The sequence below is a fragment of the Plecotus auritus genome (assembly GCF_963455305.1).
Source record: "Plecotus auritus genome assembly, chromosome: 4".
In the NCBI taxonomy this organism is placed as follows: Eukaryota; Metazoa; Chordata; class Mammalia; order Chiroptera; family Vespertilionidae; genus Plecotus; species Plecotus auritus.
Genome location: NC_137775.1, coordinates 112,668,382 through 112,691,792, shown reverse-complemented (window position 1 = coordinate 112,691,792; position 23,411 = coordinate 112,668,382). Strand labels below are relative to the sequence as shown.

General features: G+C 39.4%; 1 pseudogene across 1 annotated transcript; it reads left to right on the top strand.

Annotated features, from left to right (window-relative positions):
• The first annotated feature begins 4,614 nt into the window (after positions 1–4,614).
• On the top strand, positions 4,615–23,082 carry LOC308246794 (D-3-phosphoglycerate dehydrogenase-like; annotated as a pseudogene). The gene is made up of 2 exons: positions 4,615–4,660; positions 21,471–23,082. The product of its transcript is annotated as a D-3-phosphoglycerate dehydrogenase-like (transcript).
• Positions 23,083–23,411: the final 329 nt, after the last annotated feature.

Below are 23,411 nucleotides of genomic sequence, written 5' to 3'. Positions count from 1 at the left end.
AGAAAATATCTCACAGGTAGCTGATGATGCCAGCTCAGAATGGGTGCGGTCCCTTCCCTGCCATCAGAAAGATATCCTCCAGGCCAATGAGCCATTTTGATGGGAAAAAAGGCTTTGAGCAGTGGATGCTTGTGTAAATGGTCCTCTGCTGGCTCATGAGAGGTCCATGTTCTGTTTTGGCTTTCAGAGCCACAAGGAATTGCACAATTTTTGGAGCATATCTAAATTATCTGAGACAGCCTGGGAAAATGTGGTTTCCACACTAAAGAGGTTCCCAGAGTTGCCTGACAGAAGAGTGTCCCCTTCAAGGCAGTTAAGACCCTTATTTTGTGAACCAAAGGATGCCTTCGGGGATTTCCCTCGTGAATTGCAAAGGCATTCCAAAGTACTTTCCTGACTCACAGCTTCTCCATTTTCTCTTTTCTCTCTCTAAATCCAAGGGCACCATCACCTTCACCTCCTGACTTTTGGCTCTGTCACCCTTCAGGCATTCTCTGCCACACCCTATCCCCAAATTTCATATGAAATTTGAAATCCTTCTTTCATATGAAATCCTGGGAAACAGAAGAAACTTTCTTGATTAGGACAGTGCCTTTAATTTTCAAGAATCATATAGATGAAGACAAGAAAAATATTTTCAAATTGACAACATCAGTATGCCTCAGTTACATGACCTTCTGCCTCAGCCTCCTCATCTGTGGAATGAGTTAAAACATGTTGGATACATTTTTAGTGGTATTTTTTAAGTCAGAAATCCATGTTATTTTTGTAGTGAGTCAACAACAGTGCATAGATATCTGGATACCTGAAAGTTATGTATTTGTTTGTATTTCCTCCTCCTTTTAGCTGCTGTTATATTATTAGATAGTTCCATACATTATAAGCAAAACATGGTAGTGAACTATAGCCTATTTTTCAGACTATTGACTTTGCAACAGAACAAATTTCATCTGTTATTTCCATTCATCTTTATAAACATACAAAGTCATAATATTAACTCAGATAATGTGGCTCTAGATAAAACTCACTCTTTAGATATTGAAACCAACACTCATTCATGGTCAGTTTTTCCATGTGACCTTCATGTGGAAATGAAGTGACACCCAAATTGAAACATATGCTCTAGCTCCTTGGTATCTTAGTAAACATTAGGCAGAAAGTGTTCAAGGGTGAATTTTGACAATAGAACGTTTCCATCTCTCCTGGAGAAGCAACTGCTGAAAGACCATTTTATCTGAAGATAACTAGAAAACCAAACATACACCTATTTTTGCATCAGAAAAGAGAAAACCACAAGTAACCTCAGAGAGTAAAAGGAGAAATGATAGAAACTACCAAAACATGGGACTTCAGAGCAGATCTAGAGCCCTTTTCTTGCACAGAAACTTAAAAAACTTTTAATGATTGGCCCTGGCCGGCATGGTTTCCTGGTTAGAGCATCAGCCAGCATACCAAAGAGGTTGCAGTTTGCATCCCTGGCCCTGGTCAGGATCCATGAAGGAGGCAACCAATTGATGTGTCTCTCTCACATCAAGGTTTCTCTTTCTTTCCTCTGTCTCTCTCCTCCTCCCTCCCTCTCTCCTTTTCACTCTCTCTGAAAAGCAAGGGGAAAAATATCCTCAGGTGAGAATTAACAAAAACAAGTGCCTATTAGTAGATGAGTGAATAAAAAAGCTGTGGTACATTTACACCATGGAATACTATGCAGCAGTAAAAAAAAAAAAAAAAAAAAAAAAAAGGATCTCTTACCTTTTGAGACAGCATGGAGGGACCTAGAAAGAATTATGCTAAGTGAAATAAGCCAGTCAGAGAAAGACAAGTATCACATGATCTCACTCATATATGGAATCTAATGAACAAAACAAACTGATGAACGGAGTGGATCTAGAGACATACAAGCATAGAACAAACTGTGGAATATCAGAGGCAAAGAGGGGGTGAGTGGGAAGAGATCAACCAAATAACTTGTATGCATATACAGTATGCATAACCTATTGACACAAACAATAGGGTGGGGAAGACCTGTGGCAGGGGATGGAGGCAGGTTAGAGGAGGTCAATGAGGGAAAGAGGGGACATCTGTAATACTTTCAACAATAAAGTTTTTTTTAAGTCTTTCTTTTTAAAATTTTCTTTATTGTTGAAAGTATTACAGATGTCCTCTTTTATCCTTCATTGACCACCTCCACCCCACTTCTGCCCCCTCCCCAGGCTTTTACCATTTTGAGTTTATTCTTGTGTATGATGCAAAGAGGTAGTTTACTTTTCTTTTTTGTTGTTGTTGTTTTGCATGTATCTTTCCAGTTTTCCCAACACTATTTATTCAATAGACTCTCTTTACCCCATTGTATGTTGCCTCCTTTGTCAAATATTAATTAATCCTAAAGCCATGGGTTTATTTCTGGGATGTCTAATCAGTAGATGAGTGAATAAAAAAGCTGTGGTACATTTATAGAATGAAATACTACTTGGCTATAAAACAAAAAAGGAAATCTTACCTTTTTGATAACATGGATGGACCTGGAGAGTATTATGCTAGGTGGAATAAGCCAGCCAAAGAAAGAAAAATACCATATGATTTCACTTAAATTGGAATCTAGTGAACAAAATAAAATAACAAACAAAATAGAAAGAGACTCATAAATACAGAGAAGACACAGACAGCTGTCAGAGGGGAGGAGAGTAGGGGGTTGGGTAAAAAAGGTAAAGGGATTAAGAAAAGAAAAAAAAGACATAGACAACAGTATGGCGATTGCCCCTCAGAGGGAAAGGAGGGTGGGAGGAGGTAGAAGATGGCAAAAGGTGATACATGGTGACATAAGAGACTTTTTTTTGTATGGTGAACACACACTACAATAAACAGATAATATACTATAGAATTGTACACTTGAAACCTGTATAATTTTAAACCAATGTCACCCCAATAATTCAATTAAAAATCATCATTCAGGAAGAGAATCAGAATTGGGCAGAGGAAGATGTCAAACAGCAATTCAGACCCCAACAAATCTTCATCCAATCCACTGAGGAGCTTTGGAGCAAATATTGTTCATCAGAGTTGTCTCACTTTGGGCACCATGACAGAGCCTTACACTCCTCCCTCTCTTCCATCCGGCTGTTCCAAGGAGGGCAAGGCTTCTCTGCCGCTGTGGCAGGTACTGAGGAGCTTACCGCTGGAAGCTGTTGATTGCAATGCTCACGGCCCACCCAAACAAGCTGGACATAAAGTAAAATAATAATAATAAATAAAATAAACATTGCTTTTATTTCTGCAATTCTTTTTATTTTAAACTTAAAATCTTTGCAAAAGTCATCTCAGTGACAGTTAAAACTATCTATTTAATATCACTACTTCTGATTAAAGAAAACAGTTTTATTGTAATTAAAATCAAGAAATGCATATGTGTTATTTCATTTATTCTACTGCAGTTTCTTTAGCTATTTTTTAAAACCTATTTTTATTAATAAATGTAGAGTCTTTTAATTAACTAATATTTGGAAGTATAAAATCACAAGTTATTCCCAGATATGCTAGATTCTGGTTAGGGGAATATAATGGCTAGTATATCTGTCTTTTTTTTCCAGGACATAGAAGGAATTTAAAATGCATGCCCCTGAAAAAGGCATAGATTTGCAATAGAATACCTGCTAAGCTCTTGTTTTCTTCTAATGAGTAATTTCTGATTGATAAAGTCACACATACACAATATGTATGCATTGTATGTTAAGAATATTTAAGATAATATATTTTTACTTATTCATATTGAAGTTAGTCCTTAGATATTTTAGTTGCTTAAATTCAGGCAAGTTTGTGATCTTGAGAAATTTATGTCTTTATTTTATATTCTACAAAAGCAGCAACTCATATGGAAAATTATTATATATTTCTAATGGAAAACTACCAATTAAATATTATTGTTTTCTATTTGTAACAATTATCCACTTAATAGCAGTATAGTTTTATATAATTAGCAGCAGTGTCTAGCATTTTCCAATACAGTATCCGAAACATACTCCATTCAGTGAATGTTTGCTGAGTGATAATCATAAGGAACTATGGTACATTTAAGCTGGTTTTAGATTGTTCTGTTAATTTCATTTTCCTTATAATTTTTGTAATATATACCTATTGCTAAAATGTTATTTCCATCAGTTGAGAAAACTGAAATGACCCTGTGTTCTGCCAGTCTCTGTCTCCTTCTATTCAAATAAACACTTTTTATAAAATCTACATTAAGAACCACATTTTCCAAGAAATTCTGCATTGTGAAGAACTGCAAAATGAGTTATTTTCAAGCTAGAAAATGAGATTGAGTGGTAGAGTCCGAGACCTCAAACTCTGCGTTCATCATCACATCTAGGAACTACCTCATAAAATGCCTTAACTGCCAGGATAGGGGATAAGGGTGTCATATAAGTTACTTACAAGTCCTAGGCCAGAGAGAGTTTTAGAAATTAAAATGAATACCTATAATGACTGTTGGAAGGCAGAACTATGCACAGAACATCCGTATAATGTGCTCTGTGGGGTTGGCATTGCTAAACAGACAAGCTGTCACATTCTGTACTAGCTGAGTATTCTGGGGCTCTCCCTCTGTCAACCAAGGTAGAGGACATGGTAGTAGTCAAACCTCCAGGTGACGAAAACCTAAAGTGGTGTGGTGAGTATTGTATTGTAGAGGAAAATGTACAAGTGCAGGTGGGGAGAGCATCTATTGCGACAGCACCTATATCATAATCCAATGTGTCCTTGGAGAGAGAACATAATTATTAAAATAAAAGCACATTGGGTAACGACAGGGACTTTGCTAGGTAAAACTAGATCTTAAAAAATAAAAACATAATGTCTAGAAAGTGTTGTATTATATATTTCTAAACAAAATAAAAAAATAAGTATTTCTAATACTGCAGCCATTTGATAGAAAAAATAACATTTTGAAATTGAAAAAAATGTTATTGTGAATTTATTAATATATTTTCAGTTTATTATAAAATAATAATAGTATGTTTTATTTACTCATAAATTGTTTTATCTTTTCTGTTTATAGAAAAAAAACAAAATTCTTTAAAGTATTTTTTAGAAATATCTTCATAAGAAAAGAATGACAATCCTTAATTGGCTGGAGTATAGGTACAAAATACAATCTGTGAATTATGGCTATTTGGTGCCACCTAGTGGTAGAGAACTTTTAAAATCAGTTTAAGTTCTACTTTTAGAAAATTTATAATGAAAAATAATTTATAGATGGATGGTCACATAAAATAAATAAAAATTAAGACAAAATAATTTGACACTCTATTAACCAAGATTTTCGTTTACCCTCAACATTGAATAGACATTTGGTTTAACAGATATAAATATATAAAATGTTTTTTAACTCAGTGAGATTTGGGGCTGACAGGTTTTTACACCTTCCTATTTTTATTTCCTTATTATTTGGTTGTTAGTTTCTAAAGTCAAGGCCATAAAGTTTTTATATAATTTTAGAAATTATTTACTGTCTCAGAATTAATTATTACTCACTAGAGACCCAGTACACGTGCGCCAGTGGGGTCCCTCGGCCTGGCCTGCGGGGATCAGGCTGAAACCAGCTCTCCGACATCCCTCAAGGGGTTCTGGATTGTGAGAGGGCAGTTCTTGGGTGACGCACCCCGGAATTGGGCTCCTTCCTCTCTGGGTCCGGGGTACAAGTGAAGCAGATTTGGGGCCAACAGTGTCCCGGCAGCATTCTACCCCACAGCCGATTCTGCAAGAAATTGGGCTCCCTCCTCTACTGGTCAGAGCATCTGATCCCTGGTGGTCATTGCGTGTCATATCTACCAAGCGAATGGTCGAACGGTTGGATGGTTGCTTAGGCTTTTATAGATATAGATAATATCATCAATATAATAAATGACAATCATATCATTCTGTGGGTAAAATGAAGACAACATATGTATTATAGCATATAGGAGCTTTAAAAGTAACAGATGATTATTCCAGAATTTGGAATAATGAGTATTTCAATTTTAGTTGTCACATCAATATGCCTTGTGCTCACCCTGCCACCCTTTTTTTTTTACAATCTGTTTCCAGTATCCAGAAGTAGCAGATGCACAAACCAAATGGCCATCCCTGGGGTAGAGTTGATTGGACCTGAGTACTGGAAGGGAATTGACATAATCTGATTCTCTCTTCTGATCAATTGGGATGGGGGCAGTGAGAGGTTAAATCAAATGAATGAAGGTAAAGATTTAATGTGAAAATTCATGATAAGTCAAGACTGATGACAATGCAATAGAATGCCAGTCATTTTCAAGTTATGGAACTACAAAGAAACAGAATAAGCCAGTTTTAGAGAAATCAGAATAGTTGATCCATATGTAGGGGAGAAAAACAAAGATGAGGGACCCTATAATTTATGAGAGAAAGGAGTAATCTCAATTCTTGACTTTCAGTTCCAGTCTTTCTTTGCCCAAGCATTTAACTTTTTTCTTGCCCTTGGTTGTCCCTGATAATAACTTCAAATAATTTTCTTCTTATTTGACTTAGGGGTTTTTATCTTTTCAACCAAATGATCTTACACTATAAAGTTATGTTTCAAATTTGGTAAAATATATTTCTACAGTTAGGGATAGTGTCTTTTCCAAAATATCTGTGAATATTGGTTTCACCAGGACATTATAGAATATTTGACTGTAATTTTAATTTTACACTGAATTTATAGACTTAAATGTGATTTTGATAATCTTTTGAGACATACTTTTTTCTCCTTTATTTGCCTTTCCCTTCTTCCCATTTAGCAAGTATCTAATGGTTGCCTTTTAAGAGAGGTGTTTTGGGGTAGGGTACGTGTAAACGTTGCTGTTCCTGACTTGGGTTTCCAGAAGTCTGGGGCTGGGCTGTGTTTTATTGGAGGGGGGTAGTATTACATGGCATCAGCCCATGATTTTTAGAAAGACATAAAGTGAGAAAGACTTAGTCTACTCCAGAAAAAGTCTACTGATATTGGGAAGTGGAGAAGAGAGGCTTGTAGGGTAGGGAACAGAGGGACAGTTAGGCTCTGCTTCTTAAAAGCACTGATGGGAGTGTAGATGGGGAAGGGTGACAAAAACCCCAGGAAGTAAATGGGTCAATATTCTATCCAGGCAGAGGGAACCACACCCAGCCTCAAACACTATCTACATAATACTTCAAAAGGAGCAGCAAAGGGTTCTGGGATGTGTAGGGACCAGTGGCCCTGTTGACAGACCTGTACTGATAACCAAGGCCAGATGAACCCCTTTATGTCATCCACAAGCCTGTGTAAGAGCCTATAACTGGGCCACCGCCTTTGGAGGATTCTAGGAAGGGCTGAAGTTAAGTCTTCAAGATCCAAGTAGAATGGGGGCTAGGAGCTGGAAATGAAATGGTTACATAAAACAATAGTTCTTGTACTTCTCGGTACATGGGCTGAAATTCCACTATATGCATATTTCTAAAATATTAAGTGTTCCATTGCTGTTTCATATTGACCAACAATTACATTAATTTTATAAACACCTTAAGAATGCTTTTATTCTCTACCTTAGGGGTGTCTCCAACAACTGGCTGCTTCAGTACCAAGTGCAAATTAAAACAAATGCAGATCTGAGAATGCACCCAAAATGCACTGCCTCCCCAGGGTCAGAGCTCAGGGGAACTATTTGAAAAAAGTGCCCCAGTTTCTCCTAATTTGTAATCAACTTGGGAACCAACACTCAAGCTCAGTGTATCCATTAAAATTACTCCATGGTTCAATCGTTCAATCAATCTTTATTACTTAAACCTCTCTTGATTGACTAGTTCACTTGGAAGACTTTTAATATAGGAGAAAAATGGTTATTTTTACTAAATTTACTCTGAAATCACTGTGCATGAATAATCTCAATTATTAAAGACTAGGGGCCCAGTGCATGAATTTGTGCACCTTGAAAAGAACTGTGGGCAGTGAGGCTGCTGTGGGCACAGGGATGGGTCTTGGCCCATCTCTGCACCCTTGCCTGGCCACTCCTGCCATGGCCCCCGGTCCCCTCTCTGCCGGCAGCCCTGCTCCCGCTGCCACCACTCCCATGTGCTGACGGCACCAGCCCCCGCTCGCACCTGCTGACAGTGTAGGGTATTGGTGCCAGCACAGCACCGTCAGTGGGTGCGAGTGGCAGCTGCTGCCCCAATTGCCCCTCAGGAGCAGAGGAAGGTGGAGAAGCCCTGAGGGGTGATTGGGGCTAGCAGCCACTGCTTACACCCACTGATGGCACCCAGCGATCAGGGTCAGCGCCTGGCGCCAGCAGCGGGTGCAAGTGGGGCCGGTGCTGGCAGCAGGTGCAAGTGCGGGGTGGGAATGCGATGTGCAGGAGCAAAGAATTTTCAGTAACCACCAGAGGCTTGCCCTGATGACAGTGACTGTCGCCCCGCCTTGGTCTGGCACCCCCACTCACCTGCTCCATTATCCCACTGTGGCCGACACCCGCCATGTTTTGTACTCCGCTGCCTGCTGCTGCCATGTTCCATGCTCACCCCCTGGTGGTCAGCACATGTCATAGCAACCGGTTGTTCAGTTGTTCGGTTGTACCGCTCTTTGGTCTATTTGCATATTAGGGTTTTATATATATAGATAACAGTTATACGCTTACATGGACTTCTCTGACATTAAAAACTTTCTGGACTAGACAAAACTGTTTGAAAGACTAAACTAAAAAAAAAGAGCATAAGAATATTTTTAGGACCTAGGGACAAGGGTGAATGGGTTCAAATATGAGTCACTCTCCTGGAAAGGGGGGAGATTAGTGCTGGCAGTGATCTCAGAAGTGGACCCCTCTTAGCCCAGGCACAACATCACACTAACTCAGTACAGGGCATGGGTGACAAATATTGACAGAACTAAACTAAGACCTCAAAGCTTTGCTCCTAACCATAGGAACTGGGTCTTCTCATGTTTCTATTTAGAGTATACACAAGGTGCCCCATGAAAATCTACTGAATTAAATTGAATATAGGAACTCCCAGGTAAGCTCTTCTATCTGTGCCTGAGGTGAGTAGAAAGTATCAGTAGTTTTGGGACTCTGGCCCTGGCTTCCAATATACTTCCAACAGACTTTGCTTGTTTTTAATGTGGCAGTGTAGGTCATGTTCACATCATGTTACTGAGAATCTAGTCTTTATCTAGGCATTTGAGATGCAAAAGTAAAAAATCAATTTCTTTCCTCAAAGCAAGTATAACTAAAAATTGTAAAATATAACCTCATACATACCATGCCAGAGTGATACACAAAGTACTTTGGTGGGATCTAAAAATTTCCTAGAGAAGATGGTGAACAGAGATGAATTTTGGAATTGATCTGGTAAAGAATGGAGGAATGGCATTCTAAGAGATGGACCTACTACACAAGGCATGGGGTGGAAATATGACACTGCTTGGTATAAGTGAGAAAGACTCATGCTAATGCAGATGATAAATGATGAGAGCTCAAGATGCTGGTAATAAGAATAGATAAAATGGATCTGAGACAAATTTAGAAATGGAAATTGGTAGGCTTTGGTGGTTGAGTATGGGTGGGAGGGAACTCAGGATGTCTTGTGATTCTGTTTTTATTGATTGGGTAAAAGGGGGTCTTATAGAGACAGGAAATACATTAGGACAAAAGAGAGATTTCAAGCAAAGGTAATAAGGCATATTAGATGAATTGCATTTGAGGTGCCTATAGGACATTTACTTGGCTACAAAAGCAAGTAATTGGATATGTAGGTCTAACGTTCAGGACCTCATTTGAAAATTTTGAGCATACAGGTGGTAATTACACTTATGAGAGAGGATAAGTTCATTTAAAGAAATTTAGAATGGGAAGAGCAGCAGGCAAAGCTTGATTTATGGCAGAGTGGGGGCAGGCTGGAGGTCACGCACCTGCTTGCAAGTGTAACTCTTGATTCACTTGATCATTGTTGCTGCCTGGGAATATTTGGTCATGGTCTGCATTTGCTAATTATCTGGCTGCTTTTCCTGAACCCAATGGCTTCCCAGACCTGGGTTTAAGTCCCCACCCCAGGCATACCCTTGTTGCTCCTATTTATTATAGACCTCCTAGACTGAGCCTGGGCTTCTTTGGTTTGCAACATGGTACTTGTCAGACTTTACTTATCAAACCAGTGACCTCAATCTGTTGACTTTCTAGATTTATGCAGTCTTCCAGGCTTCCTTAAGAAACACAGGGAAAGACACATGGTAGTATGCAGTAGTTTTTGAACTTTAAATCAGTGGGGTCAATGTTTCAAATGAGCTTTCTAATAAAGAGATAAATCAGTGTTGTTTTAATTAAAGCTGAATGTGTGTCCCAGAACAACCCTCACTTAGACCCCTCCCCCTTATCTCTGTAGCAGCCTGTTAGGCATGTCTTCAGAGCATGGGACACCTTTAGAAAATCACTGTTATAGGGTAAACAGTTTGATTAAACCCTGATTCTGTACCTCACTGGTTATTTGTCTTTGGACAGATTGCTAAGTTTTTCTGAACCTTATATATTCCTCGGCTCTAAAATGTAATGACTTCATGGGTTTGTTAGTATCAGATAAGATAATGTGTCAATGCAAAGTACAAAGGGCAAGGGAGCCTTAAGAAATATTAATATTCTTGCTTTAACTATACCTAAGCCCTAGTGGGCATCTATGGAATAAAAATAAAATTATAGAAACTTCTACTGATAAAGGGTTAAGAGCTATCTAGTCCATCCTCCCTAGGGAGTTCATTTCAAAATGTCAACATCAGATAGTCATTTAGTGCATGCCTAAAGATTGCTTAGTGATTAAGAATTTATTATTATTTGATGATGGATTCTGTTTCACTACTGTACACTCAGACTAAGTAAAAAATTTGACCCATTCTTCTAAATTTTATTTAAGACAATACGTATAATGGTAGTCATCAAGATTTAAAGCCAGATTACTAAGTATTATTTAAGTTGTGTAATCCTGTTTTTATGTATGTATATGTATAGACATATGTAAGATTTATTTAAAAATTTAATAGTGGTGAATTCTGTACTGATTTTATAAAAACATCTCTTTTTGATTAAAAATTTATATTAAATGATTTTTCCCTCTAATAAGTATGTGCTTTTAAAGATATGATCTTCTGATATTTTTATGGCCTTGATATTTATAGTCATTTTGAAGATAGGTAGGGTAGCTGTTATCTTCCTTATGCACATATATGCTCACACACACACACACACACACACACACACAAGCACACTCACCTGGAACTCAGAAGCATAAAATGATTTTCTGAGTGATTTTTCTCAGGTTTATTGGGAATGGTGGAACAAAAATTAGGCTCAAATTTTCTAACTCTTATTCTTCCCACCACATCATTTTTTGCTGTTTCTATTGTTTGACCAATTTTTTTTTAGTCTACATATCTCAGTTCCCTCAGTTTTGTCACTTTTTTATCTACTGATATGATCATATGATTATCTTTCATTTTGTTTATGTGATGTATCACATTTATTAATTTGTGAATATTGAAACAAGCTTGCATTCCCAGAATAAATCCCACTTGTTCATGGTGTATGCCCTTTTTAATGTATTGCAAGATCCTATTTGCTAATGTTTTCTGAAGATTTTAGCATCTAAGATCATCAGGGATATTGACCTATTGTGTTCTTTCTTTAAAGTATCTTTATCTGGTTTTGGAATTAAGATAATGAAGGCCTTGTAAAAAGAGCTTGGAAGTTTTCCAGACTCTTGAATTTTTTTGGAATAGTTTGAGGAGGATAGGTATTACTTCTTTGTTTGGTAAAATTCACCTGTGAAACCATCTGGTCCAGGACTTTTGTTTGCTGGTAGTTTTTGATTACTGTTTCAATTTCATTAGTTGTTATCAGTCTATTTAGGTTTTCTGATTCTTCCTCATTCAGTTTAGGAAAAATGTATGTTTCTAGGAATAAGTCCATTTCATCCAAGTTGTCCAGTTTGTTGGCATGTAGTTGTTCATGGTATTTTCTTACAATCCTTTGTATTTCTGTGCTGTCAGTTGTTACTTCTCCACTTTTATTTCTAATCTTATTTATTTGGATCATCTCTCTTTTTTGTCTTAATGAGTCTGGGTGAAGATTCATCAATCAATCTTTATCTTTTCAAAGAACCAGCTCTTGGTTTTACTGATCTATTGTATTGTGGTTTTTTGTTTGTTTGTTTGTTTAGTTTCTATGTCATTTATTTCTGCTCTAATATTTATTATATCATTAATTCTCCTTACTCAGGGGTTTGTTTGTTGTTCTTTTTGTAGTTTTATTTTGGTGTAGGGATAGGTTGTTTATTTCAAGTTTTTTTTCTTCTTAACATTAGTCTGTAATGATATGAAGTTCCCTCACAGGACTGCTATTGCTGTGTTCCATATATTTTTGGTTGTTAAGTGTTAATTTTCATTTGTTGCCAGGAAGTTTTTGATTTCTTCCTTGATCTCATTGGTAACCCATTCATTGTTTAATAACATGCTATTTAGCCTCTATACATTTTAATGTTTTTGAGTGTTCTTATTATAGTTGATTGCTTGTTTCATTCCATTGCGATCTGAGAAGATGCTTGGTATGATTTCAATATTCTTGAATTTATTATTAAGACTAATTTTTTTGGCCTAACATGTGGTCTACCTTTGAGAATATACCATGTGCACTGGAGAAGAATGTATATTCTGGAGCCTTGGGTAAAATGTTCTGTAAATGTCAATGAAATCAATTTGATCTAGTGTGTTGTTTAGGGTTGCTATTTCCTTGTTGAATTTTTTGTCTGGAAGATATATCCAGTGATGTCACTGGGGTGTTAAAGTCCCAGACTATGACTATTATATATCTATTTTAAATGCCCCTGTATCAGGTTCATATATGTTTACCAGGATTATATCCTTTTATTGGATCAATCCCTTTAGTATTATGTAGTGACCTTCTTAGTCTCTTGTTATGGCCCTTGTTTTGAAGTCGCTTTTGTCAAATATAAGTATTGCTACTCCAGCTTTTTTTGTTTGTTTGTTTCCATTTGCATGGAATATAATTTTTCCATCCCTTCACTTTCAGCTTGTGGGAATACTGTATTCTGAAGTGGGTCTCTTGTAGATAGCATATGTATGTATCATGTTTCCTTATCCATTCAACTTCCCTATGTCTTTTCATTTCAGCATTGAATCCATCTACATTTAAGGTACTTACTTATTGCCAGTTTTTTCTTTGTACCTATGTTCCTCTCTCTACATCTTTTTCTACTTATTCTTAAAGCAGTCCCTTTAATGTTTCTTGCAATATTTGTTTGGTGGCAATGAACTCCTTTAGCTTTTTTTTGTTTGGGAAGCTTTTTATTTCACCTTCAATTTTTAATGATAGCCTTGCTGAACAGAGTGTTCTTGATTGCAGGTCATTGTTTTTCATCAGTTTGAATACTTCACGCCAATCCTTTGTGGTCTGAGGTGTTTCTGTTGAGAATTCAATTGACAGCCTTACGGAAACTCCATTGTAGGTAACTAATTATGCTTCTGTTGCTGCTTTTAAGATTCTTTTTTTGTATTTAAACTTTGCCGTTTTAATATCATGTGTCTTTGGTCTCTGTGTTCATCTTCATTGGGACTCAGTGCTTCCTGAACTTGTGTAACTTTTTCCTTCACAAAGTTAGGGAAGTTTTCTTTTACTATTTCTTTAAAGAGGTCCTCAATCCCTTGCTCATTTATCCCTTGCTTACCTTCTTCTCCTTCTGGTACCACCATGATGTGGATAATGTTATAGTTCATATTGTCCCAAAGTTCCCTTAAGCCAGTGGTCGGCAAACTGCGGCTCGCGAGCCACATGCGGCTCACAAGCTGCGGTTTGCCGCTCTGTTGACTAATGAGTTTGCTGACCACTGGGATAGGGGCTTAATCACAAGTAACAACAACAGCCTGTAATTATTGGAATCGAGAGTCTAGGTCAGTGGTTGGCAAACTCATTAGTCAACAGAGCGGCAAACCGCGGCTCGTGAGCCACCTGTGGCTCGCGAGCCGCAGTTTGCTGACCACTGCCTTAAGCTATCCTCATTCTTTTTCACTCTTTTTCTTTTTGTTGCTCTGATTGGCTGTTTTTCTACCTTGTCTTCCAAATTGCTTATTCAGTCTTCTGCTTCATACAACCTACTTTTTGTTCCTTCGAGTGTATTATTGATGCCATTCTTCATTTCTGACTGGTTATTTTTCATGGATTCTATGTCTTTTTTCATTCTGTTGAGATTCTTATGCTCATTTTTTGAACTCTCTATCTGAGATATTGCTTGCCTTTATTTGATCTAGCTCTTTTTCTGGAGACTTTCCTGTTCTTTCATTTGGGGCTTGTTTCTTTGTCTCCCCATTTTGATTGTCTCTTTGTGTTTGATTCCATACATTAGGTAGAACTGCTATGACTCCAAGCCTTTATGGGGTGGCATTATATAATAGGTGTGAGACCCAGTGGTGCAGTCTCCTTGCTCTCCTGAGCTAGGTGCTCTGGAAATGACCCCTGTGTGGGTTATGTGGACCCTCCTCTTGTAATTGGGTCTTGATTTCTGTTGGCCAATTCGTGGGTAGGATTAACCCTCAGGCTGGTTTACTATGGGGCTCAACCCTGGCCATGGTGTGATAGCTGCTTTGCAGATGCAGTCTTGAGATATCTTGTTTGTTTCAATGCTCCAGATAACCTTATCTCTGTGTTACAGGAATGTTTTTCATGGGTCATGTGCACCCCCTATTGTTGGTGAGGCTTAGTTGCCTCTGTTTTTTTGTGTGTTTGGAATTAACGCTTCAGGCTGGGTGATTATAAGGTAGACCTCGATCACTGTGTGTGAGACACTGTGCAGGGACTGTCCACCAAGGTGGTGGCTCCCAGCAGGATCTTCTTCCTGCCAGAATCCCCATTTGGGTGTGCCACTTGTGTGGCTAGTTGGGACAAACTCTGGTGTGGTCTGAAGTCCACCCTGGTTGTGTTTGTTTTGGTTCCACTGGGGTATCTCAGGTGCAGGTTGCTGTCAGTTACTGTTTGTGTTTGTGTCTACTAAACCTGCATGTGCATGGGAGGGACCCATTTCTGTAAAAAGGTTGGCTTCTCTCTGCATTGGGGGGTGGGGGGATCTGTGATAGGACCACAGCTCTCTGCCACCTCCATCTGTCAACTGCTCTACCTCCCTCCTGAGGTTGCACTCAATGAGGGGAAATTAATCCCTGCTTCAAAGCCAAATCCTTCAGTCTCTTCCAGAGTCCCAAACTCTAATCCCCCTAGTGGGACTCACTGCAGGATCAGGTTGGGTATAGTCTGCCATCTTCTCTGCAGCAGCAAGTTCAGCTGTCCTGAGCTCAGAGGGATACATCAAAGAGTCTCCTTTTGAGGATGATGCCACCCAGCTTACATGAGGGAACTGGGCACTTTCTCCTGGTCCCAGACAATAACCTCTGAGGGTCTCACACTTTGAATATCTCCACTCTGAGTCACTCTCCCTTTCCCTATGGAACTGCACCCCAGCAGGGGTATATGTGATTTGGCAGGGCTGATCTAAACAGTCTCCCACAGGAAGTGGGCAGGGACTTCCTTTTCTTCCAGGGCAGTGCCAGCTGAACTCGCAGGGGAGCTAGGATCTGCCTCCACACAATGTAGCAACAGAGCCCAGCAATTGCTAGTCTGGGTCTTGGACAGAAATCTCCCCAGGAGATACAGTTTAAAAATCCCAGTTTTGCACTGCTCCCCAACACCCCTGCATTGCCAAACCAAGCAGGAGGGGGCCAAACATCAGCCATGCAGGGCACTCTGATCTCTCTGCACAGCTGGTCTCAGCAGGGCAGGGCCAAATTTCCCAGCTACACTTTGGCTCCCAACCCAGCATGATGGGCTGAAAGTTTGGCTCCCCTGCACCATCAAACCCAGTGGGAGGGACCAAAATACCAACTTGAATTGTTCCTCTGTGCACTGAACCCAGCAGGATGAGGCAAGCCAACCAGCTCAACTGGTGTGGGAAGGGGTGCTAACAGTGCACTCGAAGTGGGAGATGCCATTCCTCTTGACCAAGCCACTCACTGGGTCTCTACTTAAAGCCTTTCCAGGGAACGGGGTAGAGGGGGGGGGGGCCTCAGTCACTGCTGGGTGTAGCTAGCAGACTTCTATGCAAAACCCACGTACAGCAGCATGGCCTCTCCAGCCATTGGAGTCCAGAGTGAACTCTTCTAGCTGGTGCTGTAACAGTGGGAGTGCTCCCTCTCCGGGATGGTGCAATCTGTCTTTCCCAGGCAGAGAGAATTCCCACTGTATCCCTCTACCTGGTGCTCCGCTGGCTCCTCTCCCTGTCTCTGTTGCTCTGAGCTAGAGATCCCTGCGTGGGTTTGAGACCCCAGGCTCCTGGGAGGAGGGAGTTTTGCAGTTGCAATAACTCTCCGGTTTCTCAGCCATATCACCTGCATGAAGGGGCTCTCCCTTTCCACATCTCCATCCCTTTTACCAGTCTCTGAATGACTTCTGTGCACCTTGGTTATAATATTTCAGATCAGCTATGCTTCAATTTTTTTTTCAAGTTGATTGCTCTGTAATTTAGTTGTAAATCCAATTTGAATCTGGGAGCAAGTAGATGCAGTTTCCAGCTACTCTGCAACCATCTTGGAATCTTTTTTATTTTTTTATTTTTTTATTTTTTACAGAGAGGAAGGGAGAGAGATAGAGAGTTGGAAACATCAATGAGAGAGAAACATCGATCAGCTGCCTCCTGCACACCTCCTCCTGGGGATGTGCCCGCAACCAAGGTACATGCCCTTGACCGGAATCGAACCCGGGACCCTTCAGTCCACAGGCCGACGCTCTAGCCACTGAGCCAAACCAGTTAGGGCCATCTTGGAATTTTTATGCTTTGTCGCTTTAAAATATAACTCTCAGCCTGTCTATCATTCAGCCTGTTCTCCCCTGAATGCATTCCTGTCTTGTAATTTTCTAATTAAAATGAGTTATCTAGAAGTGTGCATACTATTCAGGTGTAATCTGAAAAACACTTAATAGATTATATTGCTTTTTTGATTATGACATTACACATTTATTACATCAATGTATAATACTTAAAAATATGCACATATTTCAGCTAATTTAAAAATAACATTTTATATTTCCATTACAAATGTAATATGTAGTCACTATAGGACATTTGACAAGTACAGAAAAATAGCAAAAATAAATCAGTTGATTTAGAGAAACATTAAGTAAGAACTATTATACCTATAGTTCTTCTATCAAAAAATAACTTCTCTAAATATTTTGTGTATTTTTCCACCAGAAAATAAGCTATTTGGAAATAGGACTTTGATTTATTTTGTTCAATGTTAACTATGCACCTAGATTAGTACCTGGTACATATTAGTAAGCATTTCTCTCTTGAGGGGGTGAATAAAATATTCATATATATATATATATATATATATATATATATATATTTGAGTACATAATGGTAAACTTTTATATTCTGCTTCTTTTCAGTTCATATTAAGTTATTGATAGTATTAGCATTTTTGTCATAAATTCTATCATCTTAATGATTGCATCACACTCTATTGAGTGAACATGCTGTTCTTTTTTTGACAGTGTTTTTTTTATATTTTGTTGCACTGACAATGCTATCACAAATATCTCTTTGTGAATCTTTTATAATATTTAAGAAATCTGTTTTGCAAATATTTCCAAAGTGAAATTATTGGTTTAGAAATGTGAACCATTCAATATAAACATTCTTATTCCCTGTCTGCAGTTATACAGAATTTGAAAACATGTTAACTTTTTGGCCATCTATTGTCATTGAACTTCTAGCTCTTTTCACTTTAAAATCTACAACAGCAATCAACAACTTTTGGGTATGTTGTTCATGTAAGTGTGACTCCATGTTACTGTTGACTTTGTCTACATTTCCTCTTCACAACAGCAACCACTTCTTTCTTTTTGGTTAGAATTAAGTAGCAGTTCCACTTTTGCTTCCACTACCTTCTGAGAGATGAAATTTTCAGCAAGGCAAGGCAAGAATCTATTTGATATTCAGCTTTTTAGTGTGATGAGATGTCCAGCAGTTGTCTTTATAGTAGAGGTGCCCCATTACTGCTATATCCTTTGTCTGTGACAGATGTTTAATCTGCTAAGAACACAATGTCTGTATCTTTTGTCGGACTGGGCAGTCTGTTGTCTTCTCTCCTACTGTATTCCTTTAGTTTCTCTATCTTCATTTGTCCTTCTTCCTTATCCAGTCATTGATTTTAGTATAAAGTTCTTATTAAAAACAAAATATCAAAAATGTTTATAAAAACATAATGTATATGTAGATCTAACTTTATAAGGCATACAAATCAATAACAGAAAACATACTGAAAAGTATAAGAAGAACCCTGAAAAAAATCCATAACTCACAATTTTAAAGATAGTATTTGTAACATTTTAATTTATTTCTTCTAGTTTTTTTTCCTGTGTATGAGTATGTATGAGTGTGTGTGTGTGACAGAGAGAGAAACAGGGAGAGAACTGAAATAGGACTGTATGTACAACTCATTTTGTGACTACATTAAACATTATATTATAAACATTTTATTATGGCTTTAAAACCTTCTGGGGAAAAAAGTTTAATTTAATTATTATATAAATCACATCATGAAAATCGAGTATAACAATTTAACCAAATTTCTATAACTTTCATTTGTTTCAATTTATATGTAATAAAAACAATTCTTTAACAAACATCTTAGTAAGTAAATCTTTATAAAAACCTGTGATGATTTCTCCTAAAAAATTCCTAGATGTATAATTGCCCAGATAATGTGCCCATTGATTTAAGCTGTGTCTATGTGTTTCTGTATTCCTATAACCTTAACAAAACCAAACTTTTGTAGTCTTTGCTAATTTTATAGATGAAATTTAAGTCTCGTAGTTTTAATACTCATTAGATGATTAGTTAGGATAAATGTTTTTATTCTTTAGAGCATTTTCATTTTTTAAAATTTGAGATTTGTTATTTTACTGTGCTTGTTCTTCCTATGTATGGGCTTGTTATATATTTCAATTATTAATATATTTTTCTTTCAATAACTTGAAAGTTTTCAACTTAATTTTCATTTTATTTTATTAATTTATGCAGAATTTAAAAAGTCAAATTGCATTATGAGGTTTATAACCAATAATAGCAGTTCTTGGCTCACTACTACCCACTAACAATTCCATTTTTTTCAAACCCATCCATTTTCAATTTTCTTATCTATGTCACCTGTTATTTTCTGCAATATTACTGAGTAATATGCTAATACAGCTATTTAAAACATGTTACAATTAGACATCATTGACTTGCTATTATAAAATTAGCTAATTTACATGATTCCTACCTCTACCAATACATTACTCTTCTCCAGTCCACTTCTCAAATATAACACCTTTTTGGGTTAGAATCAGTAGCTGATATTTTCACTAATATGGTTATACAAATATTGCTCACACTTGGTTATATTTATGTATAATTTATATTTTCCTGTCTTGTTGTTGTTTAGTTTTAATCATTCATCATTAATTTAGTCTTAAACCGTATGTTTGTCAAAATGATTAAACATACCAAATAGATTTTTTCTTCCATGGTGGCATTCCTCATGCGCCTCTCCTGTTCCAGTTTTACATATGATACAGTGTGGTCTTCATTCTGTTCTCTCCCTTCGCTAAGAAAGATTAAGAACTTCAGTCAAGAAAATGCCTCTGCTCTGATCCTGTTCTAATTCTATTCCTCTCCTCTGTCACTGTCACTGTCAAGTTTGGCCTTAGACTCTCTGGCTGCTTCATCTTAGCTTCTGTCCTCAATTAAACCTCACATATTAATTATAGATTCTCTTTTTATGTACCATATTCCATTTCACCAACTCCCTTTATGTGTTTGGGAAAAAAAAAATGAACTATGAAAGAGTTGAGATATACAGAAAGGTAAACTATATAACAAATGTGCATGTGTACCCTCTATTCATGTAAGAAATAAAATATTATAAATATAGTTTTAAGTTTTTTGTCTACTTTTCTTTGATTAAAACCTTCACTCACTGTGCCATTCACTCTTTTAACTTTCCTGCTACAAGTGTACTTAATTTGATGTTTATTTCTGTGACTTTATTTATATCATAACTGGGTTGTATGGGTCCCTAAAATCAAAATATAGTTTTATTTAGCTTTATTGATAGCATACCATATGGCATCTATTCTTCTAAACCTTGCTTTTCTCCCTCAACATTTTACTCATTCGATTCATTCCTGCTGATACTCATAGCTATAGTTTATTTCATGTTTGTGTGACAAATATACCACACTTTATTCATCTGTTCATAATAGGCTTGATACTAGTAAGTGGAAAATAGGCTTTTTAAAACCCTGAGTATATTTAAATTCTTCTAACATTTAAATAATATAGTATCATGGTACTGGTAGAATTTATGCATTTTGGGGGTACTGCCTGTATCTTCTATTCTTTTTCTTTTCTTTTTTTTTAAATATATTTTATTGATTTTTTACAGAGAGGAAGGGAGAGGGATAGAGAGTTAGAAACATTGATGAGAGAGAAACATCAATCAGCTGCCTCCTGCACACCCCCTACTGGGGACGTGCCCGCAACCAAGGTACATGCCCTTGACCGGAATCGAACCTGGGACCTTTCAGTCCACAGGCCGACGCTCCATCCACTGAGCCAAACCGGTTTTGGCTCTTCTATTCTTTTTAAAAGATTTTCTGCCACTATGTGTGTTTCCAATCCTTGTGTTCATTTTTAAGAGTACATGCCTAGGAACAGAATTTCGTGATTGTGGGGTACATGTATCTCCAATATTACCAGGTATTGTCAAATTTCTCTCCAAAAGTTTTTTAAACCTGTTTACATTCTCACTGATGACATAGAAGAGTTCCCCTTGCTCCACATTCTTCCTAGCTTTTATTACTGTCAGACTGCCAATCTGATGGGTATGAATTGGTGTTTTATTGAGATTTAAGTTTGTATTTTCTTTAGATTGAGCTTCTTTTCATATATGTATTGACTGTTGGGGTTTCTGTTTATGTCTATATTCTTACTTTCATACTATTATACATATTACTTTCTTAATGAAAATAACAGTAGGTGAACATACAATTATAAAAAAGAGTCAAGTTGTAACATCTTTACGACCAAAGCTCGACCAGACTGGAAGTCAGACTGCTGAGGGGACTGCAAATCAGGGCCAGAGAGAGGCCTGAAGAGAGAAGCAGGGACTGATCCATTGCCTCTGTGGCAGCTTTTGACCAGCACTTGCCTCTCTCTTTCTCTCACAGTCTGGCCAGCAGCCAACCTCCATTTCTCTCCAGGACTCCACTGGGGCTTCTGATCAGCCCTCTTTTCTGATCAGGCCTCGTTGATAGGCCCAGAGATGCTGACTGGCATAGAAACTGACCAATCAGAACCAAATCTGGGGGCTTAGAGTTGTTTCTGTCCAGGGAGAGCAGTAGATCGGAAGCTAGCTCCAGCACTGGCCTTCGCAAATCTACAGAAAGTGCTCATCAGTGACAGCCTGGACCCTTGCTGCCGGAAGATCCTGCAAGATGGAGGGCTGCAGGTGGTGGAGAAGCAGAACCTGAGCAAAGAGGAGCTGATAGCCGAGCTGCAGGACTGCAAAGGCCTTATCCTCCACTGGATCACCAAGGTGACCATGGATGTCATCAATGCCGCAGAGAAGCTCCAGGTGGTGGGCAGGGCCAACACCAGCATGGACAATGTGGATCTGGAGGCCGCCACAAGGAAGGGCATCCTGGTCATGAACACTTTCAATGGGAACAGTCTTAGTGCTGCAGAGCTCACCTGTGGGATGATCATGTGTCTGGCCAGGCAGATTCCCCCGGCGATGGCTTCAATGAAGGATGGCAAATGGGAATTGAACTGAATGGAAAGACCCTGGGAATTCTTGGCCTGGGGAGGATCGGAAGAGAGGTGGCCATCCGGATGCAGTCCTTCGGGATGAAGACTGTAGGGTATGACCCCATCATCTCACCAGAGGTCTCGGCCTCCTTCAGCATTCAGCAGCTGCCCCTGGAGGAGATCTGGCCCCTCTGTGACTTCATCACTGTGCACACCCCTCTCCTGCCCTCCACGACAGGCCTGCTGAAAAACAGCACCTTCGCCCTGTGCTAGAAGGGCGTGCGTGTGGTGAACTGTGCCCGCGGAGGGATTGTGGACAAGGGCACCCTGCTCTGGGCCCTGCATTTGGGGCAGTGCATGGGTGCAGCGCTGGACGTGTTCACATAAAAGCCACCTCGAGACCGTGCCTTGATGGACCACGAGAACATCATCAGCTGTCCTCACCTGGGGACCAGCACCAAGGAGACCCAGAGCCGCTGTGGGGAAGAGATCACTGTCCAGTTTGTGGACATGGTGAAAGGGAGAGCCCTCGCGGTGGTCGTGAATGCCCAGGCCCTTACCAGAGCCTTCTCTCCACACACCAAACCTTGGATCGGTCTGGCAGAAGCTCTGGGAACTCGGATGTGAGCCTGGGCAGGGTCCCCCAAAGGGAACATCCATGTGGTAACGCAGGGCTTATCCCTGAAAAATGCTGGGAACTGCCTGAGCCCCGCAGTCATTGTCAGCCTCCTCAAAGATGCTTCTAATAATGCGGATGTGAACTTCGTGAACACCAAGCTGCTGGTGAAGGAGGCCGGCCTCAATGTAACCACCTCCTATAACCCCACTGTGCCAGGAGAGCAAGGATGCGGGGAAGGCCTCCTGAGCGTGGCCCTGGCAGGTGCCCCCTACCAGGCTGTGGGCTTTGTCCAGGGCACCATACCTGTGCTGCAGGCACACAACAGAGCTGCCTTCAGACCAGAAGTGCCTCTCCGCAGGGGTCTGCCTCTACTGTTCTGGGCTCAGTCCTCCAACCCTGCCATGCTGCCTACCATGAATGGGCTCCTGGCAGAGGCAGGCGTGCAGCTGCTGTCCTACCAGACCTCGGTGGTGACCGATGGGGAGACCTGGCACATCATGGGCATCTCCTTCCTGCTGCCTAGCCTGGACGCCTGGAAGCAGCATGTGACTGAGGCCTTTCAGTTTCATTTCTGACCTTGGGGCTCACCAGGACCAGCCTTGGGGGCTTTGTGATCAACGTTGACAGGGCTGACACCACTTATGTGGTCTGAACCCTGTAATAACCACTTAATAAACAGCCCACCCTCTGCCCCCACCCCCCAAAAGAACCAAATCTGGGTCAACTGTGAGGAGCCAATGGCTGCCTAGGAGGCAGAGCTTTTGACGCTGACTGGCGTAGAAACTGACCAGTCAGAACCAAATTGGCCGGCAGAGGAGGGCAGTTGGGAGCAAGATCAGGCCTGCGGGGGAGGGCAGTTGGGGGCAAGATCAGGCTGGCAGGGGAGGGCAGTTAGGGGAGATCA